The sequence below is a fragment of the Oncorhynchus masou genome, chromosome 32 (genome assembly GCF_036934945.1).
Source record: "Oncorhynchus masou masou isolate Uvic2021 chromosome 32, UVic_Omas_1.1, whole genome shotgun sequence".
Classification (NCBI taxonomy): Eukaryota; Metazoa; Chordata; class Actinopteri; order Salmoniformes; family Salmonidae; genus Oncorhynchus; species Oncorhynchus masou.
Window position 1 is genome coordinate 15,497,735 of NC_088243.1, and position 18,511 is coordinate 15,516,245.

Consider the following 18,511-nt stretch of genomic DNA (forward strand, 5'->3'; position numbering starts at 1 on the left):
GGCAGCCTGTCAGGAATTCCAGGATCCAGTTGCAGAGGGAGGTGTTTTGTCCCAGGGTCCTTAGCTTAGTGATGAGCTTTGAGGACACTGTGGTGTTGAACACTAAGCTGTAGTCAATGAATAACATTCTCACATATGTGTTCCTTTTTATGTGAAAGGGCAGTGTGGAGTGCAATAGAGATTGCATAATTTGTGGATCTGTTGAGGCGGTATGCAAATTGGAGTGGGTCTAGGGTTTCTGGGATAATGGTGTTGATGTGAGTCATGACCAGCCTTTCAAAGCACGTCATGGCTGCAGACCTGAGTGCTATGGGTTGGTAGTCATTTAGGCAGATTACCTTGGTGTTCTTGAGCACAGGGACTATAGTGGTCAGCTTGAATGTTGGTATTACAGAGTCTGACAGGGAGAGGTTGAAAATGTCAGTGAAGACACTTGCCAGCTGGTCAGCAAATGCTCAGAGTACACCTGGTAATCCGTCTGGCCTAGTGAATGTTGACCTGTTTAAAGGTCTTAGTCACATTGCCTGCGGAGAGCGTGATCACACAGTCATCCAGAACAGCTGACGCTCTCATTCATGTTTCAGTGTTACTTGCCTTGAAGCGAGCATAGAAGTTATTTGGCTCGTCTGGTAGGCTTGTGTCAATGGGCAACTCTCGGCTGTGCTTCCCTTTGTAGTCTGTAATATTTTGCAAGCGTACATCCTGCCACGTCCGACAAGTGTCGGAGCCGGTGTTGTACGATTCAATTTTAGTCCTATATTAACGCTTTGCCTGTTTGATGGTTCGTCGAAGGGCATTTCTTATATGCTTCCGGGTTAGAGTCCCACTCGTTGATAGCAGCAGCTCTATCATTTAGCTCAGTGTGAATGTTGCCTGTAATCCATGACTTCTGGTTGGGGTTTGTGGTGTTTATTTTTTGGTTCATTATAGATATGTTTGCCTTTCAAATCAGAAGACAAGCAGTTGGATATATCCAGTGCTTAACTTGGACTGAAATAGGTGCCGGTATCGTTTATATTTATGTGCAGGAATTCTGCAATACTTTTGAGCTAGGGGAGGTGGATTAACTCACTCTGTTCTGGTGTGCTCCTGCCCAAGCCAAGCGCTGGATATATTTGGTATGATTTCACAGGTAAGACTTGTAGCTAGTGTGTCAAATTTTGCATAGGCCGTTGGATAAGCGTCAGCTGTGGTCTATCTCTAACAATGGTCTCTGTTAATGTTACCTCTTGTACCTGTAGGCTTGCCGTGGGCCTTCCCAGGTTGGGTTGGGCAAGGGAAGAACTGGCCATACAACGTTCCTGATATAACTGCATCCTATGTGGTGTCCTGGATCTTAGGAGCCAAGAGGTACCATGACCTGGATATTGATATTGTTGGGGTGTGTATTCTATTTGTTTCTGTGGGTTGTATATTGAGAATATTGTAATTTATTTAACCAGGAAGTGCTCATTGAGATTTTAAATCTCTTTCTCAAGGCTGTCCTGTCCAAGATAGGCAGCACCAATTCATTACACAATTACAGACAGACAACATGAAAAACTACAAGTAATCTTGTAAAAATCACAGGAGTATAACGAAATCATAAAACAGCAAATGTAAAAATATTGACAGGTCAAGGAATCAGCCTCAATCTGTCATCAATTATTTAAAAACACTAATCGGGACAAGTTCTTCCAGTTTTAAAACTATTTTGCAAGGATTTTCATTAGAGCCCTTTTACCAAATTGAGTTGGGACATTTGTAACAGTTAGCAGGATAAAGTCCTGAGAATGAAGAGCGTACCCACCACGTTTTTGAAGAATAAAAATTCCCAAATAAAATGTCAGTAAACCCAAAATGGCTTTGTAAATAAAAGTATACCAGTGTCTGAGTATATGAGTGACTAGAGAAGGCCAGCCAACCAGTGGTGGGAAAAGTAGTAAATTGTCATGCTTGAGTAAAAGTTAAGATACCTTGATATAAAATGTGAAAGTCAGCAAGTTAAATACTATTTGAGTAAAAAAAAAGTCTTTGTTTTTAAATATACTTAATTATCAAAAGTAAATGGAATTTCTAAAATGTACTTAAAACCTCTTGAAACTCCCCATCCCGGATCCGGGATTGTGACTAAGCCTCAGGCTCATTAGCATAACGCAACGTTAACGATTTCTGAAAATCGCAAATAAAATTAAAATAATGCGTTTGCTCTCAAGCTTAGCCTTTTCTTAACAACACTGTCATCTCAGATTTTCAAAATATGCTTTTGAACCATAGAAATTGACTAATTTGTGTAAGAGTATGCAAAGCTAGCATAGCATTTTGTGTAGCATGTAGCACGCAACATTTTCACAAAAGCCAGATAACCAAATAAATAAAATCATTTACCTTTGAAGAGCTTCTGATGTTTTCAATGAGGAGACTCCCAGCCACATACCAAATGCGCAGTGTTTCCTGAAAGCGTCTGTGTGTAGGAGAAATCGTTCCGTTTTCTACATTGCGCCTGGCTACCGAAACGAACCGAAAATGCAGTCACCTACAACGTGAAACTTTTTCCGGATTAACTACATAATATCGACCGAAACATGGCAAACGTTGTTTGGAATCAATCCTCAAGGTGTTTTTTCACATATCTCTTCATTGACATGCAGTTCGTGGAAGCTTGCTTCTCTCTCTGTGCCCCATGGAAAAATACTGGCAGGTGACTTTTGCGCACCAATTTCGGCGCAGGACACCGGGCGGACACGTGGTAAATGTGGTCTCTTATGGTCAATCTTCCAACGATCTGCCTACAAATACGTCACAATGCTGCAGACACCTTGGGGAAACGACAGAAAGGGCAGACTCATTCCTCTTGCGTTCACAGCCATATAAGGAGATCATGAAAGACAGAGCCTCAAAAATCCTTGTCATTTCCTGGATGCCAAGTCATCTTGGTTTTGCCTGAAGCTCACGTTAAAGGGCACGCACAGAGAAGATATTTGTATTTCTGGACACGTCAGAGTGTTTTCTTTCGAACAGTAGCAATTATATGCATAGTCGAGCATCTTTTTGTGACAAAATATCTTGTTTAAAACGGGAACGTTTTTCTTCCAAAAATGAAATAGCGCCACCATAAGTGTAAGAGGTTAAGTAAAAGTATAAATAATTTCAAGTTCCTTATATTAAGCAAACCAGACGGCACAATTTTCTTGTTTTTTTTGTTATTGACGGATAGCCAGACGCACACTCCAACACTCAGACATAATTTACAACTAAGCATTTGTGTTTAGTGAGTCTGCCAGATCAGAGGCAGAGATGACCAGGGATGTTCTCTTGATAAGTGTGTGAATTGGACCATTTTCCTGTCAAAATGTAACGAGTACTTTTGGGTTTCAGGGAAAATTTAAAAAGTACATACTTTTCTTTAGGAATATAGTGAAGTAAAAGTTGTGAAACATATAAATAGTAAAGTACAGATACCCCAAAAATCTACATAAGTAGTACTTTAAAATAGTTTTACTTAAGTACTTTACACCAATGCAGCCAACCCTGGTTTACAAAGTGCAGTGTTGCATAAGAGTTTTTCAGTTTAAAATAAATCTTAATGCTCCATGGTAAAGGGTGTCAATTGATCTCACACACTGAGCAGAAGCATTCATATATAAAATATCACCATAGTCGAGGCATAAATGTAGCTGATAGACTCTTTCTGACTTCAAAAGAAAAGCAGTCCTTACCTGGTAACAAAAAGCAGTCCTTACCTGGTAAAGAAAAGCAGTCCTTACCTGGTAACAAAAAGCAGTCCTTACCTGGTAAAGAAAAGCAGTCCTTACCTGGTAACAAAAAGCAGGCCTTATCAAATCAAATGTATTTATATCGCCCTTCTTACATCAGCTGATATCTCAAAGTGCTGTACAGAATCCCAGCCTAAAACCCCAAACAGCAAGCAATGCAGGTCTAGAAGCACGGTGGCTAGGAAAACGTCCTAGAAAGGCCAAAACCTAGAGAGGAACCAGGCTATGAGGGGTGGCCAGTCCTCTTCTGGCTGTGCCGGGTGGAGATTATAACAGAACATGACCAAGATGTTCAAATGTTCATAAATGACCAGCATGGTCAAATAATAATAATCACAGTAGTTGTCGAGGGTGCAACAGGTCAGCCCCTCAGGAGTAAATGTCAGTTGGCTTTTCATAGCCGATCATTAAGAGTATCTTTACAGCTCCTGCTGTCTCTGGAGAGTTGAAAACAGCAGGTCTGGGACAGGTAGCACGCCCGGTGAACAGGTCAGGGTTCCATAGCCGCAGGCAGAACAGTTGAAACTGGAGCAGCAGCACGGCCAGGTGGCCTGGGGACTGCAAGGAGGAGTCATGCCAGGTAGTCCTGAGGCCTGGTCCTAGGGCTCAGGTCCTCAGATAGAAAGAAAGAAAAAGAATTAGAGAGCATACTTAAATTCACACAGGACACCGGATAAGACAGGAGAAGTACTCCAGATATAACAGACTGACCCTAGCCCCCCGACACATAAACTACTGCGGCATATATACTGGAGGTTGAGACAGGAGGGGTCAGGAGACACTGTGGCCCCATCTGATAATACCCCCGGACAGGGCCAAACAGGCAGGATATAACCCCACCCACTTTGCCAAAGCACAGCCCCCACACCACTAGAAGGATATTTTCAACCATCAACTTACCATCCTGAGACAAGTCCGAGTATATCCCACAAAGTTCTCCGCCACGGCACAACCCAAGGGGGGGAGGGGGGGGCGCCAACCCAGACAGGAAGATCACGTCAGTGACTCAACCCACTCAAGTGACGCACCCCTCCTAGGGACGGCATGGAATAGCACCAGTAAGCCAGTGACTCCTAAGTTAGTTATCTTAACTTCAGCTAATTGGATACAAACACGATCTACATACTGTATGTGTTCCTTCAATCTACCCACCTGTTTAAACATATGCTATTGATGTTTTCTAACTATATAGATCTGGAATGAAAAGAACTTTGACAGCAAGTACATCAATGTTTGTATTTGTAAGGTTTTCTCTCCCTATTTTAGCAGCCATTAGCATTTTACACAATGTGAACTGTCTTAGAAGAAAAACACAGCCTCTAACATTTGGTTTTACTATTGCAGCCATTGTGTTAATTTAGGTCTATATGCAATTGGCAGAGAGAGATGCAGAGGTATACAATTGTTCATAAATACATCAAAATCCTATCAAGATAGATCAGCTGTTTGCATCTGAGAGCATTTAATTTGTGACCAAGGTGCTCTGAGACACATTGGATAAAGTTGGCTTAACTGGTGTGGGTATCATCGCAGCTGACAGTGACTGGGACATTTTCAATGCTATGGTTGTAGACCCGTACCTCAACAACGCTGTCGAGGTGGTAGGTTAAGTAGGAGACAACTTGGACCACAACTTGCTCTGAAGTGACACAAAACAGCCCCTGCTATTCCTACTCACTCCGTCTCACTCGGTTTCTTCCATGGCATGGTATTTCTCACGTGAAGCTAAGTCATTTCACAGGTATTTCTCTCTGTAGATGTGGTGTAGGCAATAGTGTTCTGAAGGTCTATAAATGCACTGCTCCATACCAAACAATCAGACTCTCAGATGCATTTTCACCAAAGTAAAGTGTTAAATAACATTGCATCATTAAACCCAGATGCCAGTTAAGGTGATTGAGGAACTGAACGGTCTTTCAGTTCGCTTTTGTCACCAGTTAGTTATTCCACTCCACCCTTCTAGAACACTTGGCAGGCAAGCGATAAGGAAGTCTGCATGATGCCATCCCGTTTCATAACTGTGATTTGCTCTGTTGTGTTCTGACTGGCCAATAAGCTGAATGTTGGTGGCTGTTTTTACTTCAGATGCCTGAGCAGTCAGGAGAAGTAGATGCCTCGCGCAATTACAGTCAACTCCTGGTAATCCAAACTTTGTTTTAAGTGCATTTCAGTGCACCAGTACAAATTCAAATACATTCTTCATAATTCATCTGGATAATCTTATTTAGTGCATAAATTCATGGAGGTCCCAAGACATTGCATTTACCAGGAGTTGATTATCTACTAATAGAGAATGTGTCAGCTCTAGTATCTAAGATGCATCTATTGCATGGTGCTGGCATATGTTTAAAGTAAAAGGTGAATACAATAATGTAGTCCATGGTCCTGAATGGTTCTTCAATACCTCATCACCATCTCACTCACCTTTCTCTCTGTGTCACTGGGTAGCTGCTGTGGCACACTCTGGATAAGGGGGGTTTGGAGAAGGTCAGAATCATAGCCAGTGATAACCTATGGCAGCCCATAACCTACTCAGTGCTTGTCGATCGAGAGCTGGCCGAAGCAGTTGATGTGATAGGGTAGGAGAGTGTTTCTGTGAATTCTGCTGTGTCATCTCTTGAAGAGACCACCTCTTCCATTTACTGCATGAAGCATTTCTTCCATCCTTTCAGAAAGTATTCCTCAGGACTACATTCTGCATTCACAGTGCTTTTTTTTCATGATGTATGTGTTGTTTCATAGATTTGATGTCTTCTTTATTATTCTACAATGTAGAAAGTAGTAAAAAATAAAGAACTTTTGAATGAGTAGGTGTGTCCAAACTTTTAACTGATACTGTATGTCTGTATACGTATGTGTGTGAACATGTGTTTGTATGCACGCGCGTGTATGTTCATCACCTTCATACCATTCCATGTGTGTGGCCTGACAGGGCCCACTACCCAGGCACCACCTCAGTGATGGAGGCCCGGAAGACACAGAAGAAGCTGTGGTCGTCTGAAGACTTTAGCACTTTCAATGACGAGCTGGGGGGAGGCTGCTGGGCCCGCATTGTCAACCAGAACTATGTCAACGGACTCATGACTGCGTACGTTTTATTTATTTATTTGTACACAAAATCAGCCTAAGTACGACAACAGTGAGAAGGTCGTTCTATGACTTACCCAAGGATTGACATTAAGGGTTGCCCTATTGACCATGGGCAAGTGAACTTAGCAGTTAGACAAGTTGAGTCTGCTTAGATCATTTATTGTCAATTGTCACAGAGATGCTGAAATGTGTAATTTTTTTCTTTTGGTACTCCGTCTGCAATTGAAAGAGTTGACTTTTGTTGTTAGACTGAATAGAGTTAGTTGTCACTTAAGGCGCTGGCTGAGAATACGGAGTTTTCGCCCCCAGCCTTACAGAAATCTTTCTCAATCTCTTTATCAAAGCTAAGGATCCGGATCACGTTCTGAGCATGTTATTTTACTCACACTACGTAGCTACGGTTCACACTCTCCTTTATGTTGCCCTCTTTACTCACACTACGTAGCTACGGTTCACACTCCTTTATGTTGCCCTCTTTACTCACACTACGGAGCTACGGCTTACACTCTCCTTTATGTTGCCCTCTTTACTCACACTACGTAGCTACGGTTCACACTCTCCTTTATGTTGCCCTCTTTACTCACACTACGTGGCTACGGTTCACACTCTCCTTTGTTGCCCTCTTTACTCACACTACGTAGCTACGGCTCACACTCACCTTTATGTTGCCTACACTGAGTGTACATTAGGGACATGACAGACTGACCAGGTAAATCCAGTTGAAGGCTATGATCCCTAGTTGATGTCACCTGTTAAATCTACTTCAATCAGTGTAGATGAAGGAGAGGAGACGGGTTAAAGAAAGATTTTTAAGTCTCGAGACAATTGAGGCATGGATTGTGTATGTGTGCTATTCAGAGGGTGATAAAATATTTAAGTGCCTTTGAATGGGTTATGGCAGTAGGTGCCAGGCGCACAGGTTAGAGTGTGTCAAGCACAGGTACGTCGCTGGGTTTTTCACGCTTAACAGTTGCCTGTGCGTATCAAGAATGGTCCACCACCCAAACGACATCTAGCCAACTTGATACAAGTGTGGAAAGCCTTAGTCAACATGGGCCAACACGACACCTTGTAGATTCCATGCCCCGACTAATTGAGGCTTTTCTGAGAGCAAAAGGTGAAGCAACTCAATATTAGGACAGTTTTCTTAATGTTTTGTACACTCAGTGTTTGTGTGCCTCATATTTAAGAACAGCTAAAATAAAAACCTGTGGCGATTTGAACAAACATTCCCAAAATGAAATATATGTTTGTTCAGCACCATATCCTGGAACCTGGTAGCCAGTTACTATGAGGATCTTCCCTTTGGGCAAGATGGCTTGATGACAGCAGAGGAGCCCTGGACTGTGAACTATGTGGTGGAATCACCCATCTGGACAACTGGTAACCCTCTGCACTTAAAAGAACCCTCTGGTTCACCCTCAAATGGTTGTTTTTCATATATTTTGTTATGAGTTACACTTGTTAACACTTGCAAAGTAGGTACAGATTAGCACAAGGATGTTTGATGACCTTACAGTTTCGCTATTATATGAAGCTTCCCCAAAAGCAGCTCTCATCATCTCACATTTCGTCTTGAAGCAAGTGACAACTGCTAATGTAGAAAGACTTCATGAAATAATTTGAATATTTGATTTACATTTGACAATATTGTCTCCTAGCACACACCACCCAGTTTAGCCAGCCTGGATGGACATACCTGCAGACCGTTGGGCATCTGGCAAACGGGGGAAGCTATGTCACACTGACTGACAGCAAGGGAAACCTCACCGTCGTCATAGAAACTATGGTCGGTATTTATCTTCCTGTATATTATGTCTGTTAAACTGAATATTTATTCTGAATAATGCTATCTAATGTTAGTAGAAGGCTTCATTATTTTGTTGATTGTACACTGTGCTTTGAACTAATTTGAATAGTCCATTCTAGTAAAGCTCTTGTTAGATCTCTGAAGCTTAACTTTTAAGGCTGGTTTTGGAGAAAGTCAACAATTTCCTCAGGCTCTCTCTTTCATACTAAGCTGTGCTTTCCCAGGAGCCTCCGATCTAAGCTTTAGCTAGTAGAAGGAAGTCCGGTGAGTTATCAGCTCGCTTCCGCTGGCTGTTGATGCAAGGACCATATTGTGACCATAGTTTGTTTGTAGATTAAATTGTCTGTGACACAATATGACTGAAATGTGATATTTATTTCTCTATCTTTCAGACTCATGATCATTCTGTGTGCATAAGGCCTCCCCTGTTGGCCTTCAATGTCACACGCCAGAATGTAACTTTCCTACTCAATGGATCTTTTGTGAGTATTGTTACAGTTATCGCATGACTGTTAATGATTAAAAGGCTACTTTGTTTGTCTTAGTAAATGTGTCTTTTTCATTGGCCTCGATCAGGGAACTACAGGTATGGCAGTCGAGGTTTGACTTCAAGACTAAAACGCCATTCTTCTTCAAGAAACTGAGCCCCTTAAAGGTAAACTTACTCCTCTGACAACTGTGATCTTTTTATGTACATATATACAATTGAAGTCGGAAAGTTACGTAAACTTAAGTTGGTGTCATTAAAACTCGTTTTTCAACCACTCCACAAGTTCCTTGTTAACAAACTATAGTTTTGGCAAGTCAGTTAGGACATATACTTTGTGCAGGACAATACATTTTTTTCCAACAATTGTATACAGACATTATTTCACTTATAACTCACTGTATCACAATTCCAGTGGGTCAGAAGTTTACATACACTGAAAAAATCCAGAAAATGATGTCATGGCTTTAGAAGATTCTGATAGGATAATTGATATCAATTGGAGGTGTACCTGTTGATGTATTTCAAGGCCTACCTTCAAACTCAGTGCCTCTTTGCTTGACATCATGGGAAAATCAAAAGAAATCAGCCAAGACCTTAGAAAAAGAATTGTAGACTTCTGGTTCATCCTTGGGAGCAATTTCCAAACACCTGAAGGTACAACGTTCATCTGTACAAACAATAGTATGCAAGTATAAACACCATGGGACCACACAGCCGTCATACCGCTCAGAAAGGAGACGTGTTCTGTCTCCTAGAGATTATCTTACTTTGGTGCGAAAAGTGCAAATCAATCCCAGAACAACAGCAAAGTACCTTGTGAAGATGCTGGAGGAAACGGGTACAAAAGTATCTATATCCACAGTAAAACGGGTCCTATTTCGACATAACCTGAAAGGCCGCTCAGCAAGGAAGAAGCCACTGCTTCAAAACTGCCATAAAAAAGCCAGACTATGGTTTGCAACTGCTCATGGGGACAAAGAGCTTACTTTTGGAGAAATGTCCTCTGGTCTGATGAAACAAAAATATAACTATTTGGCCACAATGACCATCGTTATGTTTGGAGGACAAATGGGGATGCTTGCAAGCCGAAGCACGGGGGTGGCAGCATCATGTTGTGGCGGTTCTTTGCAGCAGGAGGGACTGGTGCACTTCAAAATAGATGGCTCATTAGGGAGGAAAAGTATGTGGATATATTGAAGTAACATCTCAAGACATCAGTCAGGAAGTTGAAGCTTGGTCGCAAATGGGTCTTCCAAATGGACAATAACCCAAGGCATTCTTCCAAAGTCTTGGCAAAATGGCTTAAGGACAACAAAGTCAAGGTATTGGAATGGACATCGCAAAGCCCTGACCTTAATTAATTCTATAGAAAATTTGTGGGCAGAACTGAAAAAGCGTATGCGAGCAAGGAGACCTACAAACCTGACTCAGTTACACCATCTCTGTCAGGAGGAATGGGCCAGAATTCACCCAACTTATTGTGAGAAGCTTGTGGAAGGCTACCCCAAAAGATATGACCCAAGTTATAGAATTTAAAGGCAGTGCTACCAGATACTATTTGAGTGTATGTAAACTTCTGACCTACTGGGAATTTGATGAAAGAAATAAAAGCTGAAATAAATAATTCTCTCTACTATTATTTTAGACATTTCACATTCTTAAAATAAAGTGGTGATCCTAACTGACCTAAGACAGGGAATTTGTAAAAACTGAGTTTAAATGTACTTGGCTAAGGTGTATGTAAACTTTCGACTTCAACTGTATATATTTTTTTTGTACAAGAGTTGTGTGCCCAAGCTGAAAGTGTTAGACAGAGTGTCATCTTGTCTTTGGATTGTATTTTGAGTCTTGCACAGTATGACATTTCAAACTAACTTTTATGAGCGGTTACGTTGGATATGTTTTGGTGTGGGCAGTTTTTTTTGCCATGAGTTTCATGCTGGCTCCCTTACACTTTCCTTGCTAGATTTCCGATGGTTTGTTCACCTTGAGACTGGATGTAGATGAGGTTTACACATTAACTTCCATAACCTCTGGGCAGAAAGGGACTGACCCTGATCCACCCCCCTCTGGCACATTCCCCAAAGTATACAAGGATGACTTTAATGTTGGTAAGTACATTATAAAAGGAGAAATGTCACTATCTACCAAAACAACCCGCAAATGATCATTATCCTGACGGACCCTGGTCGTCATGTCTTCACCCTGCGCCAGGTGGTCACACAGATGCCTGTTACCTGGGCAGCAGATGCCGAACAGACCATTAGCGTCATCGGAGACTATAAATGGTGAGGAATCAAGGCAGGAGAAGTGGGGGGCGAGGTATAGGGTGAGGTTGCCCCTAGTTGCTGATCTAGGGTTATTTTTGTATTTTCCCCACTAATGGTTAAGGTTCTGATTGGGGCAGGGGATCCTAGATCTGTACCAAGGGGAAACTTCTTAGACTCCTGCTCAAGTCATGATAATAACATTAATTAGAAAGAGCTTTTAATACTGTTCTGCCTTGATGTGCTACAAATGTCTTATGAAACTGGTGCGTGTAATTACTGGACAGGAAAACGGGTCAAGAAAGAGTGCATTCTGCGGTGTAGAATTGTTATGGTGTAAACTGTATGTTTTCCAGGCAGAACCTGACAGTGAGCTGTGATGTCTTAATGGAGACGGTGAAGACTGGAGGAGTGTTCATCGCAGCCAGAGTGGAGGCGGGTCGGTCCGCAGGAGTCTTCTTCTGGGTGTTTGCAGATGGCTCCTACAAAGTCACCAATGACCTTGGTCAGTATTTTACTCAAAATAAATGTAAATGGATGGACATTTTCCCAGACACAGGTTAAGCCTAGTCTAGGACTTAAAAGGCATCTCAATGTCGATTATCCATTGAAAGAGATTTGACATTTTAGTCATTTAGCAGACACTCTTATACAGGGTTGAAAGTATATTTAAGTTCTTCCTGGTACGGGACCTCCTGTGTGTGCACGCTCGTTTACCCAAAACATTTATGAGTGGCCCTTTACATTCTGCCGCCCTGTACGTTCTGCCGCCCTAGGCTAGACAAAACACTACCACCCCCAACCTATCCCCTCTAAACTAGAATATAATTCAGGAGGGGTCGGCAATAGGTTTGGACTTGGGACCATTTTTTTTCTCAGCTAATAGTCGGCAGAACAGAACATAATGGCAGCCCAATTCATAGACCTATGCAACAAATTAAACCCAATTTAACATATCGGATTAGTAGGATATACAGTATAAATCAGTTCAATGTCAATAATATATCCTAATATTTTCAATCTGAGTACTGTGATAAAATCACCAAGATCCCTCTTAAATTAGTTTTTTAAATGTTTCTTTGTACGTTGAATGGGGGAAAACAGCTTGCATTCAACAGAAAATGTAGCTCGGAAAGTCTCAAAAGAAAGTTGGATCATGAAAATAGAAGTTTCAGGGAAGAATGGATAGAGAAATATGCATTCTTACCATATTTGTCCAATGTCAAACCAGAGGGTCTTGTTTACAAAAAAAAAACGATTTCTGTTTGCAAATAATTTAATATTAGAGTATGAATCTAACCAGGCACTTTAAAAAGTTACCTGTCCAACCACACAGGCGGCTCAACCAACACAGAAAAATGGAAACTTCAACTGCTTAAGCCCTGGTTTTACTGATACACACCAAGCCGTTCCCAGACTTTGAGGTATTTAAATAAAATCAAATTAAAATGAAGACAATTGTTGAAATGAATTACTTTCAGCACCATTTCCTGTCTGTCTGTTTGACTATGCCACTCTAAAGCTGATGTCTGCCCGCTTGCCGTTTCTCTCTACTGCACTCACTCTCTCCTCATTAATAAGTTAAGGATTTTAAAGTGTCTGTTTCATGACATTGTAATACATTTGGTCTCGTCTGGGGCTACAGAAAAGGCTACTCCACAGGCTCCTCTTTCTACTGTAGGCTACACAGGCCTCATTTATGTGAAATGGATTTGATGGAGCCCTGCAGTGCTGCATCTCTCCCACAGCACCCTGCAGAGGCGCGCTGGACATGGATAAGATCAATATTTTTGGCATATCTTATCATGAGGCAGCATCAGCGCTCACTTAAGTATCCCTCATGCCACTGAGTGAGAGAAGTTCTCATTGTTTGGGGCAGAATAATGTGAGGTGTTATGTGTTGTTGGAGGTGCGTCTTGGTCAAACTGCTGATCATAGATTTATCTTCAGAATCCCTATTCATTCAAAATCTTCTGTAGGCCTAAATATGACCTTTTATTGTGGCATGAACACAACAATCACTTCAAAGGGCTCCTTTAGTAGGTTTCCTGCGCACGTTTATTGAATGGCAACGTATCTCTGGCAACAGTGAATGGAAAGAGACTAATTCTGTTGCACTAAACACCACAGTGTCATGCTATTTGGTGACAGAATGAATGACTCCACTAAACACCACAGTGTCATGCTATTTGGTGACAGAATGAATGACTCCACTAAACACCACAGTGTCATGCTATTTGGTGACAGAATGAATGGCTCTACTAAACACCACAGTGTTATGCTATTTAGTGACAGAATTAATGGCTCCACTAAACACCACAGTGTCATGCTATTTAGTGACAGAATTAATGGCTCCACTAAACACCACAGTGTCATGCTATTTAGTGACAGAATTAATGGCTCCACTAAACACCACAGTGTCATGCTATTTGGTGACAGAATGAATGGCTCCACTAAACACCACAGTGTTATGCTATTTAGTGACAGAATTAATGGCTCCACTAAACACCACAGTGTTATGCTATTTAGTGACAGAATTAATGGCTCCACTAAACACCACAGTGTCATGCTATTTGGTGACAGAATGAATGGCTCCACTAAACACCACAGTGTCATGCTATTTAGTGACAGAATTAATGGCTCCACTAAACACCACAGTGTCATGCTATTTGGTGACAGAATGAATGGCTCCACTAAACACCACAGTGTCATGCTATTTGGTGACAGAATTAATGGCTCCACTAAACACCACAGTGTCATGCTATTTGGTGACAGAATGAATGACTCCACTAAACACCACAGTGTCATGCTATTTGGTGACAGAATGAATGACTCCACTAAACACCACAGTGTCATGCTATTTGGTGACAGAATGAATGGCTCCACTAAACACCACAGTGTCATGCTATTTGGTGACAGAATGAATGGCTCCACTAAACACCACAGTGTCATGCTATTTAGTGACAGAATTAATGGCTCCACTAAACACCACAGTGTCATGCTATTTGGTGACAGAATGAATGGCTCCACTAAACACCACAGTGTCATGCTATTTGGTGACAGAATTAATGGCTCCACTAAACACCACAGTGTCATGCTATTTGGTGACAGAATGAATGGCTCCACTAAACACCACAGTGTCATGCTATTTGGTGACAGAATGAATGACTCCACTAAACACCACAGTGTCATGATATTTGGGGACAGAATGAATGGCTCCACTGCTGTCCGTGCGAGTCTCAGTTTTCGGCCACTCATCTCTGCCTTGGCAAAATGTCAGTGTTTTCTTCGAACCACATGGCATTTTGGAACATAGTCTATAACACCCGCTTTCAAGTTGATTCACTCAACAGAGATGGCCACCTCGCTTCTCGTTCCTAGGAAACTATGCAGTGTTGTTTTTTTACGTGTTATTTCTTACATTGGTACCACAGGTAATCTTAGGTTTTATTACATACAATCGGGAGGAACTACCGGAGATGAGAGCAACGTCAAATCACCATTACGATCAAGAATACAACTTTCCCGAAGCAGATCCTCTGTTTTGCCCACCACCCAGGACAATGGATCGGATCCCAGCCGGCGAACCAAAACAACAATGCCGTAAAAGGGGCAGACGAAGCGGTGTTCTGGTCAAGCTCCGGAGATGGGCACATTGCGCACCGCTCCCGAGCATACTACTCACCAATGTCTAGTCTCTTGACAACAAGGTTGATGAAATCCGAAAAAGGGTAGCATTCCAGAGAGACATAAGAGACTGTAACATTCTTTACTTCATGGAAACATGATCCACTCGAGACACTCTATCGGAGTCGGTACAGCCAGCTGTTTCTTCACGCATCGTGCATTGGGATATATACGCATTGCGTCAAACAACAACATTGATGAATACACTGATTCGGTGAGCGAGTTTATTAGCAAGTGCATCGGCGATGTCGTACCCACAGCTACAATTAAAACATTCCCAAACCAGAAACCGTGGATTGATGGCAGCATTCGCGCAAAACTGAATGTGCGACCCACTGCTTTTAACCAGGGCAATGTGACCGGAGACATGAACGAATACAAACAGTGTAGCTATTCCCTCCGCAAGGCAATCAAACAAGCTAAGCGTCAGTATAGAGACAAAGTAGAGTCGCAATTCAATGCCTCAGACACGAGGTATGTGGCATGGTCTACAGTCAATCACAGATTACAAAAAGAAAACCAGTCCTGTCGCGGACCAGGATGTCTTGCTCCCAGACAGACTAAACAACTTCTTTGCTCGCTTTGAGGACAATACAGTGCCACTGACATGCCCGCTACCAAAACTTGCGGACTCTCCTTCACTGCAGACGACTTGAGTAAAACATTTAAACGTGTTAACCCTCGCAAGGCTGCAGGCCCAGACGGCATCCCCAGCCGCGTCCTCAGTGCATGCGCAGACCAGCTGGCTGGTGTGTTTACGGACATATTCAATCAATTCTTATCCCAGTCTGCTGTTCCCATATGCTTCAAGAGGGCCACCATTGTTCCTGTTCCCAAGAAAGCTAAGGTAACTGAGCTAAACTACTACCGCCCCTAAGCATTCACTTCCGTCATCAGGAAGTGCTTTGAGACTAGTCAAGGACCATAACACCTCCACCCTTCCTGACACCCTAGACCCACTCCAATTTGCTTACCGCCCCAATAGGTCCACAGACGACGCAATCGCAATCACACTGCCCTAACCCATCTGGACAAGAGGAATACCTATGTGAGAATGGTGTTCATTGACTACAGCTCAGCATTTAACACCATAGTACTCTCCAAACTCGTCATCAAGCTCGAGACCCTGGGTCTTGACCCCGCCCTGTGCAACTGGGTACTGGACTTCCTGATGGGCCACCCCCAGGTGGTGAGGGTAGGTAACAACATCTCCACCCCGCTGATCCTCAACACTGGGGCCCCACAAGGGTGCGTTCTGAGCCCTCTCCTGTACTCCCTGTTCACCCACGACTGCGTGGCCATGCACGCCTCCAACTCAATCATCAAGTTTGCAGACGGCACTACAGTGCTAGGCTTGATTACCAACAAAAACGAGATGGCCTACAGGGAGGAGGTGAGGGCCCTTGGAGTGTGGTGTCAGGAAAATAACGTCTCACTCAACATCAACAAAACAAAACAAAGGAGATGATCGTGGACTTCAGGAAACAGCAGAGGGAGCACCCCCCCTATCCACATCGATGGGACAGTAGTGGAGAGGGTAGTAAGTTTGAAGTTCCTCAGGGTACACATCAAGGAAAAACTGAATTGGTCCATCCACACAGACAGCGTGGTGAAGAAGGCGCAGCAGCGCCTCTTCAACCTCAAGAGGCTGAAGAAATTTGGCTTGTCACCAAAAGCACTCGCAAACTTTTACAGATGCACAATCGAGAGCATCTTGTCGGGCTGTATCACCACCTGGTACGGCAACTGCTCCGCCCACAACCGTAAGGCTCTCCAGAGGGTAGTGAGGTCTGCACAACGCATCACCGGGGGCAAACTACCTGCCCTCCAGGACACCTAAACCACCCGATGTCACAGGAAGGCCATAAAGATCATCAAGGACAACAACCACCGGAGCCACTGCCTGTTCACCCCGCTATCATCCACAAGGCGAGGTCAGTACAGGTGCATCAAAGCAGGGAACGAGAGACTGAAAACAGCTTCAATCTCAAGGCCATCAGACTGTTAAATAGCCACCACTAACATTGAGTGGCTGCTGCCAATATACTGACTCAACTGCAGCCACTTTAATAATGTAAAAATGTATGTAAAAATGTATCACTAGCCACTTTAAACAATGCCACTTAATGATTACATACCCTACATTACTCATCTCATATGTATATACTGTACTATATACCATCTACTGCATCTTGCCTATGCCGTTCTTTACCATAACTCATACATATATTTGTATGTACATATTCTTCATCCCTTTACACTTGTTTGTGTATAAGGTAGTTGTTGTGAAATTATTAGGTTAGATTACTCATTGGTTATTACTGCATTGTCGGAACTAGAAGCACACGCATTTCGCTACACTCGCATTAACATCCGCTAACCATGTGTATGTGACAAATAACATTTGATTTGATGTTTCATGCCTCAGACGTGAGGAAATAATGCTGTAATAGTCTACAGTTTCGACATTTTGTTTTCATTATTGTTATAGGTCATGTTTTACCAGTATGGCGTACCCCCACTCTTCATTTTGTCGAGACGCCAATGTTTGTGAACAATGTAATCATAAACAAAAACTGTATAGACTCAAAACATGGTTAAATCTATAATTATGATATCGTGGATAACAGTCCTTGAATCCATAGCTCTGTCTATGAGTCTGAGTGGTTACATTTCTCCAGCCCCATCCCTTAACTTGTTTAGTGTTTGAACTGCAGATTACCCCTTTTAATTGTTTGAAGTGACACCTGCGTTTAACAAATTCCTGCTCATCAGTTAATGTATTGTTGTGTAGTGCAAAAGCCATTGATATATTAATGCCTATTGTTAACCAAGTCTTATTCGTTTCACAGTTGGAGAGACTGTGCTTGCGGAAGGTCATTCTGGAACGAGAGCGTACGGCTGGCACACGCTATCCCTCACAGTCGAGGTATGTTCGCAACTTCAATCTCAGAAACAGTAGGAAAACTAGTTCCATGGAAACCTGATAATTATCATGAAAATGCATCTCTGTCAGCTCTTCTTTTCATATAAATGACTTCAAGATCTTGGTAGAGTAAAATTGTGTTTGTCTCTACCAGACAACTTAAAACATTGCAGTATTTGGTGGTTAGTTTCCTCTCCCTGCCTTTTCCTTTACACAAATAGCCGTATACTGTATATTTATCTGTGTTATATGGACACATTAACTAATATAAACCTGTCTATTTTCAGGGGGAATGTGCCACAGGGTTGCTGAATGGATATCATCTATGGAAGAATACTGTGGTATTGGGACCAAAGAATGGCTGGGCTGCCATAGGAACACACTCATTTGAACTGGCACAGTTCGACAACTTTGCTGTGGAGGCAAAATCATAATTTGTCTGTGTTTGTTTGCGGTAAAAATGTCTTGGTCATGAATGAGTTTATT

General features: G+C 42.4%; 1 pseudogene; it reads left to right on the top strand.

The window, feature by feature from the left end:
• The first annotated feature begins 288 nt into the window (after positions 1-288).
• LOC135527154 (galactocerebrosidase-like) lies at positions 289-18,459 on the top strand (annotated as a pseudogene).
• Positions 18,460-18,511: the final 52 nt, after the last annotated feature.